Source organism: Myotis lucifugus, unplaced genomic scaffold, assembly GCF_000147115.1.
Source record: "Myotis lucifugus unplaced genomic scaffold, Myoluc2.0 scaffold_385, whole genome shotgun sequence".
Taxonomy (NCBI): Eukaryota; Metazoa; Chordata; class Mammalia; order Chiroptera; family Vespertilionidae; genus Myotis; species Myotis lucifugus.
In genome coordinates, this window is record NW_005871433.1 from 371184 (window position 1) to 387693 (window position 16510).

At 41.5% G+C, this 16510-nt stretch overlaps 1 protein-coding gene across 7 annotated transcripts in view; it reads right to left on the reverse strand.

Annotated features, from left to right (window-relative positions):
* Positions 1 to 16510, reverse strand: part of GRHL2 (grainyhead like transcription factor 2) — a 117779-nt gene that overhangs the window by 99999 nt on the left and 1270 nt on the right. The window lies entirely within an intron of this gene.

Genomic DNA, 16510 nt, shown 5'->3' on the forward strand with positions numbered 1-16510 from the left:
AAAAATATGCAATATGACCAGTTTAAAGATTGCCCTTCATTGGCACAGTGCTCTGTAGGTTTCATGGGGAAGGCCATTACCTGGACCTTGCACATGCTAGACTTCCTAATCAAACAACCCCTTACATTTACAGCTTGGAGAACATGTATGTGTGTGTGTGTGTGTGTGTGTGTGTGTGTGTGTGTGTAGAGAGAGAGAGAGAGAGAGAGAGGGAGAGAGAGAAAGAGAGAGAGAGAGAGAGAGAGAGAGAGAGAGAAAGAGAGAGAATATAGCATGCATCACATGAAATCCTAATCAAAGAATGTATTTAAAATAACAAGTTCCTTCTCATGGCCTCACTCTTAGATCTGCAGGGAGAGAAAAAAAAATTATAGATCCAAAAGGTTAACCCTAAGAGGGAGATCGAAGAAAACAGCCTCGATATGTCATAGACCAGACAGCGAGTTCCTGATTGATGCAGCGGGCTCTCATGCCACCAACACTTAAAAAATAAACTCCTAATTGTCCTAGATGTTTTTTCGTGTTGTATCTCAGATTAGAAAAGCACCCAATGACTCCCATAAATTGTCAGTTTCCACAGATGTTACCATGAACACTGTAAGAAACATGCAGAAGAGAGAGGACACACAGATGTTTTAACCCACAGCTCTAGAGACGTTTTGTAATACAAAGTTTAATTACAGTTCCGCAGCCGCCACCACTGAGGAGCAACAGCCATGGCTCTGAGCTACCCCATGGCCAAGAGCAAGGGGCCACAGGATGACCAAGATTGTGAGCACACACCAGCCCAGCCATGCAGGTACCTCACCAAGCACACCAAGTTCAAGTTCGTGCGGGGCTTTGCCACAGTGAGTGGTCCCCTGGAGCTGTTCAAGGTCTCTAAGGACAAGAGGGCCCTGCAATTCATCAAGAAAAGGGTGGAGATACACATTTGTGCTGAGAGAGGTGGGTGGGGATGAACAATGTCCTTGCGGCCACGAGGAAGGCAGCAGCCAAGGACTGAGTGCCGTCCCCTCTGTGTAATAAAACCTGTTCAGAAACTTGAGGGGGAGAGGAAATAAGTAGAGAATCCTAGAGATTTATCTTTGAAAAAATGGCCCTGCTACTGAGATAAACAACCCAAGTGTTTCTTAACTGCTAATAATAGACCAAAATAAACAAATAAAGTGAATGGATGAAAGCCTGACCAAACCGGAGGAATAAAAAAAAATAGGGCAGGTCTTTTCAAATCAAAACAAAATAGAAAATGTGAAGACTCGCACTATTTTGTCTTATTTTGGACCTGCCTGCCCCCACTTTTCCCACAACTAATTACCTCAAGAATGAAAAGTAAAGGTGCATGTTTTTCTAAATTATGTTTTTTTTTTCCTAATTATATTGTTTAAGGTTCTCAGTCTCAGAAACTAGTAGTCTGTTTCATCTTTGTGGTCTCAGTGCCTGGCATGGTGCCCAGCTGTATGCCTGGCCTGGAGGCACTCGATAAATCACCGAGTGGAAGAGGTGTTAGTGACTGCTCCCTTGTTGTTTGGGGGTATTCATCCTGAACTCGATACCATCAGTCAGCGTGGAGAAATGGGCTTCCCATCCTCTGCCTGAGTTTCCTGAACTTGTGGGTTCTGATTAGGGAACCCGAGTGCAGACCTGGGTCGTTGCTTTCATTGGCAAAGGATGGGGGTTCTGAATTAGGGACTGTCCCCCAACCCAATGACTTCTACTGGGAGAACAGATCGTGGCTGGACCTTCTGCTAATAAACTCTTTTTAGTGATACTGAACTCTCTAAAAAACCCTCAAAAGAGCTTTTAAGATATCAAAATACTATATATATATTAAAAACAAACATAAAGCTCTCTTGAGATAATGGAAAGAAATGCAATGCAGCCCTGGCTGGGTGGCTCAGTTGATTAGAGCATCATCCAGAAGTGCCAAGGTTGAGGGTTCAATCTCGGGTCAGGGCACATCCAGGAATCAACCAATGAATGCGTAAATGGGTGAAACAATGAATCTCTCTCTCTCTCTCTCTCTCTTCCCCCCTCCTCTCTCTCTCAAATCAATTTTTTTTAATCTTAAAAAAAGAGAAAGAAATGCAATTCAAAACAAGTTACCATTTTTACCCTACCAAATTGGCAAACTAAAAAAAGGATAATATGCATTGTTGAAGAAAAAACATGGATGCCTTCTCCCACAGATACACTGTTGGTGGGATGTTAATGAGAAGGTATCTGGGTGGCAATTTGGAAATATGAACAAATGTTTTTCAAAAGAGCACACATTTAGATCAGGAATGTCTATTCAATGAAGTCAATTTCAAGGAAATAACTAAAAAAGTGTGTGAAGATTTGGCCATGAGAATAATTTTTCAAATGTTGATTCTAACAGTAAAAAAAAAAAAAGAGAGAGAGAGAGAGAGAAAATCTAAATGTACAACAACAGGGACTGGTTAAACTGATTTGAACATTTCCATTCAATGTAAAACTATAGGGCCATTAAAAATATTTATCATCATGAAAAGCAGTGATCAAGATTGATTTAAAAATAAGTTACTAAACATTATATAAATTACTATCTTATCTCTGTATACATTTGTATGTAATTGCATAGAAGAGAGTAAAAATATAGATGTCAAAGTGTTAGCATTGTTACCAGTGTTAACATCTCTGAGTGGTAGTTTTAGAGTAACTATATTCCCTAATGTGTTTTCAATTAAGTCTGAATTAATTATCTTTCAATGGGTCTTTTAAATAACCTTAAAAATAAGGCTAAAATAAAGGGAAATGTTTTAATGAGTTGAGTCCATAAAGGTTGATCTCAAACTTTCCACATTTGAAAACAATGAAAGTACTTACACACACAAGAGGAATATATTTGATATAAAAAAATGTAAAGCTCTAAATATTTTTTAATCATGAAATCACATGATAAACAAGAAGTGGGGGACATGATAGCCAGAATTTTGACACAAGGATTAATAATTGTAGGTGTAAAGAGCTCTCACAAATCAATCATAAAAATATCAGCATTCCAATTTTCTTAAGTTTGAGTGAAAAATAAGAACAGGCCACAGCTATCCCACGTGGTGCATTTGTACAGATGTTCGAAGGTGCCCTTTTCCCTGGGCAGAGGCCAGAGGGAGCAGAGCTGGAGCTCAGCCCCAAGGTCCCTTCGCCCAGGACACAGGGACACAGCCATATGTAGTAGCTCAGGCCGGAGCAAGTTCTTCAATAAAAAGAAATATAAACGGCCAATAAATATCAGCGAAAATCCCTGACCTCATTAATTATCAAGCTGCAAAATAAAACAAAATATAGACGTTTGTCTTTCAAATTGACAAAAAAAAATTATAACTGTCATTTACTGGTGACACAGTATGAGAAAGACACTCCCAAACACTATTTGGAGAAAACATCAAGTTTTACAATCTTTCTAGAAATCATTTTCAAGTTTTGAATCAAGAAACTAAAAATATTTGTTTTTTATTCTTGTACTTCCAGAAACCTAAAGTAATAACCAGAGATACAAAAATTTATGCACACATTGAGAACCTTAAACAATTAGGAAAAAGACACATAATTTATAATAAAGAAAAAGCAAAACAACCTAAATATAAAAAGTAGAAGATGGTAGATATTATCATTAAATGCTATGTAGAAGAATACTGGTCAGTAAAATGATAATAATGTAACATTAAATGGAAAATGCAGAATGACATGAATAATGTAAAAAGTGGGGGGATCATAATTTGTATACTCTTTAATAACCACATTGACATGTATGTACACATTAGAAACTGTATGAGAATATGTCAATGTTAGGGTCCTGGAATTATGAGTGTTTTTTCTTCTACATGCTTTTCTCCAGTTTCCATTTTTCCTCATCAGCATATATTAACTTCGAAATTAGAAAAAAGCCTCCCCTAGATATGGCGCTTAAAAAGGAAAACATGCAAATGTAAAACGGTGTGACAACACAGTCACAATAGAAGTCAGCCTGCTCTGTGGCACTGAAAGCAGTGAGGATTCAGAAATGCTTCAACACAGCGAGGTTACCAAATAATCCATCGACACAATAAAAATCTCAGGATCGTAAAAACATTGTCAATTTCTTCCATATTCCAGGAATAGTTGGTACAACAACCAAATCTGGTTAGTCCTGAAAGCTCTGAATAATACATTCAACTTGGTTCCCTTGGCCACGCGTGGGTATGCTGCAGGAGAAAACTCAGCAACTTGTAATTAAATGTTTCCGGGGCACCGAGCACATGGGTATTTCATTGTTTAGGGAGGATCAGGAAGACAGAAGCAGGTGGGTCTTTTAAATGAGGAAAGAGAAGAGAATGAGGAAAGGAAAGAGAAGCCACGCTATCATGGCTACCCCAGTTCACTGCAACGTCAGGATACTAAAAGAGATCAGTGAATTGTGTGCCAAAATTTGAGAGCACATTTGTGGTTTTTGTGTGGCTGAATAGAACACAAACCACAGTTGTTGGGTTGTTTACTAAAACTGACGGTACACACAGGATAAAAAGACAAAACATAGCCCTTCCCTCATCTTCTTCCACCAGCCCTATCAGGATCTGCGCCTTTATTTATACTTCGAACATCCAAAGAAGATCATGGTTTTTGAAAATGTGAGCTACAGTATTTGTGACCCGGTGAATTCCTGCCCAGTGAGAATTAAAGTGTGCAGGAGGGGGTGCCAGGTGAGTGTGAAAGAGAGAGGGGCAAATGCCAATTTCACTTTTGCGTCCACAACCCAAAGGCAGACCTAATGCTTCTCTGTTTCACAAACTGCATTAACTCCCGCAGCCAAACACTGCTCTGGCTTTGCTCACATTGACAAAGTTCATTTCCATTTCTTTTGAAACCTCCCTTTTTTAATTTTCTTTTTCCTGACATGATTTGGCAACGTCAGGATCCCGTGAGGCCAGTTTCTCCCTCCAAGTCACATCGTGTACTTTTTGTTCCCTGCTGTGGATGCTCCTTGGATGTGTTGATAAGCAAATCATTTCACATTTGCGACAAAGCCTCCATTAAAGACTGCCTGCAGGACGTGCAGTGATGCAATCTCCTTCAGCTTAACTAACAGACTCCAGCCCGGGTCTGGCATGATCTATGTACCAGCTTGTAGAAGCAGGTTGATGAGTCACACACTTGGCCCTCCGGGGGAAAGCAAGCCTACACTATGGAAAAAATAAATTGTTAAAAATAATAATAATAATAAAAACTCAACTTTGCCTACAACTACTTTTTGTTTTTACAGAAAGTCATATTCCAGGCTCTCCCTATGCCTCCAAAAGAGTAAACACCACGTGGACCCACCACCGAGTCTGTCCCAGGAACATTGAGGTGGTATCTGGAAGGTAACCTCCCTGCAGAGAATCTTCTCCAAGGGTCGCTAGGTAGCCACCTGGAGCCTCCTGGGGAGAAGAAACGGGGTTTCTCTCCTTAGTCATGCCTCAGCTTTGAGTTCTACAAAGGTGGGACACTACCACACCTGTTTTGTGCTATACTGAAAAACAGTTGGGTTGGATAAGTGGGCAAATCCAGAAAGACAAGGTTGTTGAGATACAAACCAAACTAATCTGCGGGTGCGTGAGGCATAGTGCAGAAGGCACCACAAAGTGAGGCGCAGTGTGCCATGGCTGAGTCAGGAGGGAGGCAGGCAGGGACCACTGCAGGCACCAGACCCATTCCATCCAAAGCCAGCCGGCAGGCTTTCCCACTTTATTTAGGATACGTGTGTGTTATTTTTAAATGTCTCCAGGGCAGAATGACTACTTTAAGAAACAACCTTTAGCCCTAGCCGGTTTGGCTCGATGGATAAGAGTGTTGGCCCATGGACTGAAAGGTCCCAGGTTCAATGCCGGTCAAGGGCACATACCTCAGTTGCAGGCTTGATCCCTGGCCCTGGTGGAGTGCATGCAGGAGGCAACTAATTGATGTGTCTCTCTCACATCGATGTTTCTCTCTCTGTGTCTCTCCCTTCCCTTCCGCCATGTCTTAAAATTAATGAAAAAATATCTTCGGGTGAGGATTAACCAAAAAACAAACAAACAAACAAAAAAACCTTTACATTTTTCTCCTTGATTACAAAAGCAGTGTAAGTTCACTTCAGCAAACTAGAAAAATATAGAGGCACAGATAAGAGACAAAAGCACCTATAATTTCTCTATGAAGAGCAAACTACTTTTAACCTATTGTGGTTTTATTCTTTATGTTTAATGCCTGTAAGCATTCTAATAAATGTCATAAACCTTCCCTCCTGTCATTTTTCTATAATCCTAATAAGCTGGGCACTTGTTGTTTTACTGATTTTTCACTATCAAAAATAATGCTACAATTAATAGCCTGATTAATAGATAAATCCTTAAAACTGGAATTCAGGTGTCAACAGGTTGGCCCATTTCAAGCAGTTTTGACAAACTGCTTTCCACAAAGTTTGTAATAATTTATGATCCTCCTAGAAATGTATTTTCTCCAAAATCCAGTTTTGTTAATCGTGGCCAATTTGAGAGGGAAACTTGAAACTTCCCTGCTCTATAATCTGTATTTCCTGGATTATTAATAAAGCTGAATATTCTTTCATATGTTTATTAACCACTTTTATAGCTCTTATGAATTATCTACATGTATTATTTAACCATATGTCTATTGAGGCATTTGTCCTTTTTAATGTTTTCAAAATGTGTGAGACATACATATTTTCACCAAGACTACAAAGCAGAGAAAAAATCATGGTTTGCAGAGGAAGCATAAATATACTTAAGAGGTCTTGTAACCTATCAGAAGTCCTTCAAAAGGAGATCTTCCCAGGGGCTCCAGCCTCTTTTGTCCTGGAACTGCAGAGAAAATCCAATTCAGAAACTTTCAAATCCTACACACAATAGGGTACCAGAGAAGGTTTTATTCCTGACCTAAATAAATGGCTACTGTGTGCTCTGACGTGAAATAATATATTACTGTGTAACTGAAGTGACACTGCAGATGCTACTCTTATCTTTATATCATTTAACACCTTCTCTGAACACTTACTAAACTACTGGCTTGGCACTACTGTCTGGCCGTGGGTGTCGCTAAATTAGGTTTTATTAAGAGGAGGAGAAGGAGAAGAAAAGTGGGAAGGGAGGAGGAGAAGAGGAGGAGGGGAACAAGGAGGAGCAAGGGGAGAGGAAAGGGAGGAGGAGGGGGGTGAAGGGGGCGGGAGAAGCCAAGTTGTCCGTTTGCCTAAGGTTCGGGCTTACTAAATGTCATTCCCTGTCCCATCCGTTCTGCTATCGCCTCACTCTCACTCCATGAGCCTGCCTAGCATGGGCTTCCTGGACTCTCGCCAGGAGAGTTCTCGGAGTACCTGCCAGGCCTTTCTATGTGCTTTGCTTTTGTGCCCTTTATCTACCAACCCAGTGAGGCTGTGCAGGGATCCTCTGCGACAAGTAAAACCTTGATTTCACCACCTCGCTGTCCTTCTGAAATCCATGTGGCCTCTGAAATCTTCCCACTGCCAGAAGCCTGTGTGTCATCTTCGTCAGACCACCTTTTATTTTGGTAAAGGGGCGTGGGGGCATGTGGGCAGAAGCAGGCCCCACTGTGCCCTGCGCTCTCCCACCTTGCTAGCATCCGCCCCTCTCTGTGAGCCCTCAGCCCCCCTGCCCATGCCCACTGCCCCCGGCCCAGACCCCTCTGGAGGGAGAACAGGAATCACCAGGTGATTCCCCTCAGAGATCATTTAGTTCGACTTCATTTTACAGGGGAAAAATAATGAAAGAAGACTCCTCCGATCTTATTGGCAATACAGGAAAGAGGCAAAAGCTACCTGTGTTGCTTGCTTGTTTGAAAAGTTAGACCCAAGGCCGAAACCGGTTTGGCTCAGTGGATAGAGCGTCGGCTTGCGGACTGAGGGGTCCCGGGTTCGATTCCGGTCCAGGGCATGTACCTGGGTTGCGGGCACATCCCCAGTGGGAGATGTGCAGGAGGCAGCTAATCGATGTTTCTCTCTCATCGATGTTTCTAACTCTCTATCTTTCTCCCTTCCTCTCTGTAAAAAAAATCAATAAAATATATATTTAAAAAAAAAGAAAAGTTAGACCCAAGAAGTACAGAAATTATTTTATGGGCTCACTTAACTGAGGACTAAAAACACCCATTTGGGGTGAGTGTGGGAAGGAAAGTCCACACTAACTCACATTAATGTGATCAGAATCTTAAACGGGTATTTCATACCCTCATGTTCATATTTTAAGGAGGAAATAGGCAATGTGTCCCCTGTTTTCAATCTCCCTACAAAAAAGAAAACAGCATATTTTTTTCTAATTCGTCAGAACTTCAGATTTTCAACTCATCCTTACAACCCCAACATGCAACACAGAAGAAAGAATGTCAGGCACTTTTCTCAAGTCAAACGTTTCCCTCTCATTCCGACGCTTGGCTACTCACATGCCCGCCCTGTGGGACCTCCTAGATCTAGGGTTCTAGGCTTCACGTTAGAAGCAGTTCCCCAGGAGGACACACAGCCACATGCCTCCCGGCCCACCCTAGAAGCCAGCCTGAGCACGGCGGCTCTCCTACTGCGGAAGCGCGGGCCACTCACGGGCGGCTAAGCCATTTCTTCCTGCTCCCTCTCTCCCTCTCCTTTCTCCAGTCTTCCCTTCCCTTCCACCTTCCCCTTTTCTAAAAGCCCAACCTAAAGTCAGGGGCCTTTAAAAACAAAAGACCCTGGCCCTGAGGGATTAGTTGTGCTTGTACATTCAGCGCTCATATGAAAGGCGGGCACCAAATTAGTAAGAAGCAACAAGAGAACCTTGCTTTCCTTCTCTGCTCTGAGGGCGTCTGCATTCACACTGGTCAAGGAAGCATTTCCTTAGAAGTGAAAGTGAAGTCAGCTCACTTGAAAAGTGCTCCCCACAAAGTTCATTGCCATGTTCATTATAAAGTAAAATAAGTGATTGCTTTCCGGACCCCCTCCCCGCCGCCCATTCAAATGCATAGTCTCCATAACCCAACTTACTGTCAAAATGTACACCGAAATCCCCTGAGATGAACCAGCTTTTCTAGTGTTTTCCATAGAACTCTAAAAATGTGTACTTGATTGGTATTGTGTATGACACATCAAAATATATTGTTTTTAGAAATATGGCTCTAAGCCTGTTAGTCTCCAAAACACTTCTTAACCCTCTTACCAATAAAATGGAGGGGCAGAGGGGAAATAGATCCCCAGAGATACTTTCTTGCTTCTATCCCATTTAACCCGTTATCGTTCAGACCTTCTTACCATTAGCCATTAAGTGACTTACATTAGAAAATGTAATTTCCTGGTAATGGATGGATGGATGATGGATAGATGGATAGACAGATAACTCGACCGATCTACCTGAACTAAGGAGCTGGGACATCTCTAAAGCAGTGATTTTCGATCTTTTCCATCTCATGGCACACAAGCTAATTACTAAAATTCTGCAGCACACCAAAAAATGTATTTTTGCCAATTTGGCCAAAACAAATAGGTATCATTTTGATGCATTCATACCAGACAGCTATTGTGTTGGCTGTAGTCATTTTTTTATTTGACAATCTAAGGGAAAAAAGGTCAGTGCCCCCCTGACTTAAATAGCCATGTACTGCATGTTTTAAAAATTCTAGTGGCACACTGGTTGAAAATTGCTGCTCTAAAGGCAGGGCAGGTGCAGCGTAGGGTGAATCCGAATTCTGGGTGCTTAAATATGAAGAGTTGTGAAGCTGTCTGAGGGACTCCCAGGTACAAGCTGTCATTACTAAGCAACCCATTAGTCCTCCTGAGCCAAAGCAAAAATTCCTATTCAGCCTGTTGCTGCTCGCTAAGGAATTTTTCCTGGACATGTTTGCCAAACCAATCACTACTCTGTCGCAGCTTAGACCTAGTTTTTAATAATTGAGCAGGAATCCTTGAATACCTTTTGAAAGGGAAGAGTGCCCACACCCCAAAGTGAGCGCCAAGTATCATGAGTGAGAGCTGTAACTGATTTAGGATGAGGCTGTCCTTAAATGAAGAAGAACTTAAACATTTTCCAAGGTTAAACTTAGTTGACGTAAATTAGATGGGGCAACATCATCTGCTGCCATCATCTTCATTATTGGCTCGGGTAATAAGGACAGGTTGCTGATCATGTAAACACTGAGGTCACTGACCAACCACCTAACATCAGATTCACATTGACCTCTATGCATAGAAGCTGTGCATGTGTCGATCCCCACTAAGCAATACAGGAGGGAAGTCAGGAAAGTGTCATCAGCAAACAGACAAAAGAAAGGGAGGAAAGGAGGAAGACAATGTTGGTTCAAACTAGGAAGGAAGAGATTGAAAATACTATTTAACAAAATTGTTCATTTTTCAACCAGAGGTATGCCTAGCTATAGAGGAACCGAAGCATTTGCTTGAATTATCTAAGGCTTTCTAAAAAGATTTAATAACCTAACATCAAAATAATAATTTTGTTTAAATTATCTATAGATTTCAAACAAATACTTATCGGGTATCGCTGCTGTTTAAATGTTTCTACGTATGCCTGACTTACCTGGCTACTTGTTTCAATTCTCCTTTTGACTCTGGGGAGTCTAGTAGAAATTGTTAGATATGGCTCCTCAGGGGCTGCTCTAGCACTTACTCTTAATCCTCCTTAAGTCACATGGCACAGTGCCCATTGGAGTGGCCTGATCTCCAGTCAGTTTCAAAGAGGACCTAATTATAGACCAACAGAAGGCCTCCTACCATCTTATCAGGGCAATACTTAAAGCTACCATTAGCTCTAGAAATGAAACTGCAACCAACATCCCATGAAATCATTTCACCAGGGACCAACATCAGATCAGACATTGTTATCTTTGTCTTTGTATTATAAAGTAGAATCTAAATTCAATGAAAGGATTGTCCTGGCCTTCTAACTCCATTCCACCTCCCTGGTGAGTGGGATCCAGCCTAAAATCTGAGTTTAGCTATGTGTCTAGCAGAGGCCCACCTGGGTGACATCACTCCAAATCAAGTCTTTAGCAGCTCTGGAAATACTGACCTGTCAAGGTGACCCCATACTTCCAGAAGGGGCAGTTCAGCAAGTAATGAAAGAAAATGACATTGAGAGGAGGCCTAAGAATTCATAAACCCAAGTTATTTTATCAGAAGCCACTCATCCAGAAGCATCATAATAAATCTTAATAATAAAAGCATAATATGCTAATTTGACCTTCCGGACAAAGCCAGGGCTGCGAGGGAAGCCCAGGTCCTGGGTGCTGGAGGGAAGCCAGAGGAAGGAAGGCCTACTCTTGCATGAATTTCCTGCATCGAGCCTCTAGTATAAAATAAAGCCACAAGTTTTGTTTCACTTACACACCAATATACACTTGAGAAATTGCATATAAATTAAATATATTATGTGAAGTAATGTTAAGTACTCACGTAAAGCATTATTTGGCTAACTACCCCAATCATAAAAGTACCAGGACATTGTTTAAATGCAAATGCCCTGTTCCCTCTCTGGAGAATCTGATTCCACAGTTCTGGGGTAGGGCCTCGGTACTTGTAGTTTCACCAAGTGCCTCCGGTGATATTTTTGTAACGAGATGAATTTGGGAAGCAGTCATTTAAATTATTCCTATGGAGATTTCCATTATTGAGCACATATGTAATTGTCTTCAATTTAAAAAAACTCATCCAGATTTTCATGTTGTTCTCTAGCATTTTCGTATTTTTCAGATCGGTTGACTGCCTGTATATTAGTTTACTGAAGATGAGAAACTAACCAAAGCACACTGTTTGCAAAGTCTCAGTTTCAAACAATGGGCAAGCCTGTGTTTTCTGATAGATACAAGTTGGCAGAAGTTGACTGTGGTCAAGAGGAAGGCATGAAAGGCAGACCTTATTTTTGTTGGAGGCGAATGTTAAAGGATTAAGATAGTCCCGGAAGAGTGATAAGTTAAACTAAGAGTTTTAGGGAAGCAGGATTGTCAGAGCAAACACCATCTGTGCTTGGTCCCTCTTCTCCAGTTCTGATTCCCAGGGGTCTTCTGGAATGGGTTCATTTATTCGTCTCTAAATTAAGGCGTGTGCGGAATTTAATCTATTGAAAGGAAGAGAACACTAGACCCTAACCATTCAATTGAGGAAACTCTGGGAAACACAAAACTGACGTTATTAGCTGATTATTTACTTCTTGACTGCCAGGACCATTTATAAATATAATTTTTTCCTCCTTTTCACTAGCAAGTAGAGAATTGATTGTGTTAGTTTACTTAATGAGACCATCGTCTCTCTACCTCTCTCCTTCACCCACACTGGGCCCCTTCCTGATGCTAGAGCTTGCTATGCACTCTCCCAGCTCAGGGCCTGTGCACTTGCTCTTCCATCTGCCTCTACAAAACACTCGTATCCCAGGTATCTTCAGTGCTTCGTCCCTCAATTCCTTCAGGTCTCTGCTCAAAGGTCATCTCATCAGAGACGCCATCCCTGACCACTTTCTATAAAATAGATCCCTATTATGATCAATTCCTCTAACCTGCTTTGCTTCCCTTCCTAGCACTTATCACCATCTAAGTCAGCGGTTCTCAACCTGTGGGTCGCGACCCCTTTGGGGGTCGAACGACCCTTTCACAGGGGTTGCCTAAGACCATCCTGCATATCAGATATTTACATTATGATTCATAACAGTAGCAACATTACAGTAATGAAGTAGCAACCAAAATAATTTTATGGTTGGGTCACATGAGGAACTGTATTTAAAGGGCCAGAAGGTTGAGAACCACTGATCTAAGTTATTATATACTTCTTGATTTATTTACTGTTTGTTTTCCTGAACTAGGAATGCAAGCAGCACCAGGGTAGGGACTTTGTTCTATTCAATAGTGAATCTCAATGTTAGGATCAAAGCCTGGTATATAGTACCACTTAAGACATATTGGTTGGCCCTAACTGGTTTGGCTCAGTGGATAGAGCGTCGGCCTGTGGACTGAAGGGTCCCAGGTTCGATTCTGGTCAAGGGCATGTACCTTGGTTGTAGGCACATCCCCAGTAGGGGGTGTGCAGGAGGCAGCTGATCGATGTTTCTCTCTCATCAATGTTTCTAACTCTCTGTCTCTCTCCCTTCCTCTCTGTAAAAAATCAATAAAATATATATTTTAAAAAAAAAAGACATATTGGTTGAATGAATGAGTGTGTATTTTTAGTGGCTTAAGAAAAGATCTGACTAATTCTTAATATTTGTGATCTTAAAAAATATTTTATATAGCCAAGTGGAAACAAACATATGCATTTATAAAACTAAAGAGTAAAAGTTTAATTTCAGAGTTTCACCCCATTATTTAAGAGGTTATTCACATGAGATGTTTTCTGTTCGGCGTTTTCTGTTTCCTTTCTAGAATAATGGCCAGACTCCTTAAGAAAAAGCACACAAAATGACTAAAAGTAATTGTCCTTGACAAAAGTAGGGTGGGTAAAGAGAAGGGGGATTGATATACCATGACCTGATATACTAGTGTACTTTCTTTTAGTAACTTACCAGGTATTGCCTTATTTAAAATTATGTCTGTTGAGTTCAACATCACTAATCATTGGGAAAATGCAAATTAAAACCACAATGAGATATCACCTCACACCTGTCAGAATAGCTATCATTAATAAATCAACAAACAACAAGTGTTGGTAAGGATGTGGAGAAAAGGGAATTCCTGCACTGTTGGTGAGATTGTAAATTGGTGCATCCACTATGGAAAAGAATACGGAAGTTCCTCAAAAAAATTAAAAATAGAACTACCATATGACCCTGCAATTCCACTTCTGGTCCTTTATCCAAAGAAATCCAAAACACTAATTTGAAAAGACATATACACTTCCTATGTTTTTTTGCAATGAAATATTATTCAGCCACAAAAAAAGAATGAAATCTTGCCATGTACAACAACATGGATGGACCTAGAGGGAATTATGCTAAGTAAAATAAGTCAGACAGAGAAAGACAAATACCAAACAATTTCACTTATATGTGGAATCTACAAAACAAAATAAACAAACAGAAACAGACTCATAGATACAGAGAACAAACAGATGGGAGGGAGTTTGGGGGATGGGTGAAAAAGGGCAAGGGATTAAGATGTGCAAATTGCCAGTTATAAAAATAGTCATGGGGATATAAAGTAGAGCATGGAGAATATAGTCAGTAATAAGTATGTATGGTGTCAGATGAGTACTAGACTTACTGGGGTGATCACTTTGTAAGTTATATAAATATCTGATCGCTATGTTGTACACCTGAAACTAAAATAATATTGTATGTCAACTATAATTAAAAATTCAAAAAAATTTTTAAATTATGTTTGTCCATGTCTCACTTTCCACTGTATAAGCTTCTTATGTATATGGCCCATCTTACACATCTTTTTATTCTCCTATAATTTCTATCTGAATGTGTTGCAAATAGTAGATTATCAGAAAACACATTTATGTAATGAAAAATACCTATAGGTATCAAATTATACACACACACACACACACACTCTCTGAATATATATCTTATATATGGTAGTAAAGTAAGTTTCTAAATTATCATTGCCTTGCTAGAACACACTTGCTTGTTGACAAAAGTGATAAATCTTCATAAAATTTAAGAAAGGGGAACAGAGAATTTTGAAATATGTCCCAAGACAAACTGTGCTAAAAAGACTTTGCTTTAATTAGCGACAGCTTATTGCAGGACATGAAAAGCAGGACCTTTCCATCTGAAAAGCCCACAACTGTAAAAAAAATTTTTTAAAAATGATGCAACTACTTCAGTCTAGATGTGCCAACTGAAATGATCTTCGTACGCGATCCAAAAAATTACCTATACTCTGATAGGTTTATGGAAAAATATCCTGTGTGTACTCCCTTAGGTTACTTTCAGAAAAGACAGACAGGCCTCCTAGGCAGATGTACCAGGAAGCTGACAAAGAGCAAGCTTCCAACCCTCCCTTGCCAGGAGGAAGACCCAGCAACAGCTCAAGGATTCTTCTCCTTAAGAGTCCACACCCCAACCCGCCTGACATCCACAACTGCATACGCTTCAGGTACATAAAACCTGGACCCATGCCTGCCAGTCCTCCATTAGATTATGAATATTAAGAAAACTAGGCTATCGTTTGCAAAAAGGAACCAAAATTCATTTACTAATTTCCAGCATCTCTCTCAATAGTCCAAGCAGAGCGAGGCACGTGGGGGTCTAAAGGGGCTTCTCTTTGCAGCATCCAGTTGCGATTTTGTTTTTCCCACCCAGGATGCAAAGTTAACTCTTGGAAACCATAAATAGGTAAAAGATAAATAGATTTTCATTAAATGTGTACATATGTAATCCTAGGTAGTTATTACTCATAAAAATCAAGTAATGCACGGTAGGGAAACCAGACCGCTAGCGTTTAGAACTTAATTTCAATACTAACTAAAGTGTCCTTCGTGGTGCTAAGTGAAACAGGTGACAATAAATCCCACCCGTCTTCATTCCTAAGTCGTCCCAGTGGTGTTGTATCACAAAACTAAGCGGTGCAACCAGAAGTTAATTGTGTGATTTAATCAAGGAATTACAATAAATCGTATCCGGTATTCCCTAGATTAGGAACCATTTTTGACACGAAGATCAAACCAAACCAAAAACCCTGCTGTCATCTCGGCTTTTGGCTACTGACGTTTTCAAAATCGAGTACGTAGTGATTTCTTAAAAGCCACAGAGAGAATTTGGGGTGAAGGGGAGGGTACCCATACAATCATAGCCCTTCCCATACCCACCCCTCCGTGTAGTACGCACTAAACTTTTCGTTGGTAGATAAAGTGGTACCAATACCTGGTAAATTTTTTAAAGTATGGCAGCATGTGTTATTAGCTGTGCTTACTCTACCAATGGCTTTGCTTTGAAATGCCCCCCCCCCTCCACCAAAGGCGTCCTGACTGGGGGAGCGAGTGGGGGACAGACAAGTTGCAGGCGACCCATTCCCTCTGCCCCCTCCGAGTCCCTCCATTTGGGAATGGTCCCCGGCCACTTCTCCAAGGAGAAGCGCCGGCGGCCCGCGGCCTGCCCTTCCCTGGAGGAGACAGCCTTCGTCAGGTTTCCTTGGGGGAACCGGGCCATCGGGGTAAAGCCACGATGGGAAGCAAAAATGTGGCCACTGCGCACTTGCACTAAGATGCAGCCGGTGCCCAGCCCTGGACGGGCCCCAGCGGAGGGGGAAGGGAGCGTCGCCACCGAATCCCAAGAAAGGCCGCGGGACCCACCTCCGGCTCCCTCCCGCTCCCGCCCTCGGCCCCACCCCCCCTTCCAGCACAAAGTCGCCCTGAAGGCAGGGGCCCGGCCTGCTAGGAGGCTGCCTGGACGCGGATGGACACGGCGACACGCGTCTCAGGGGGAACAGGCCGACGATCGCCAGCGAGTCTAGAGTTCTCGGCACGAACGTAGAACTACGGCTCCACGGCAACGCTCTCGAGAGCAGCGGGAACCGATCCAGGCGCCCAGGACACCAGCTATTCGTCTGCGAC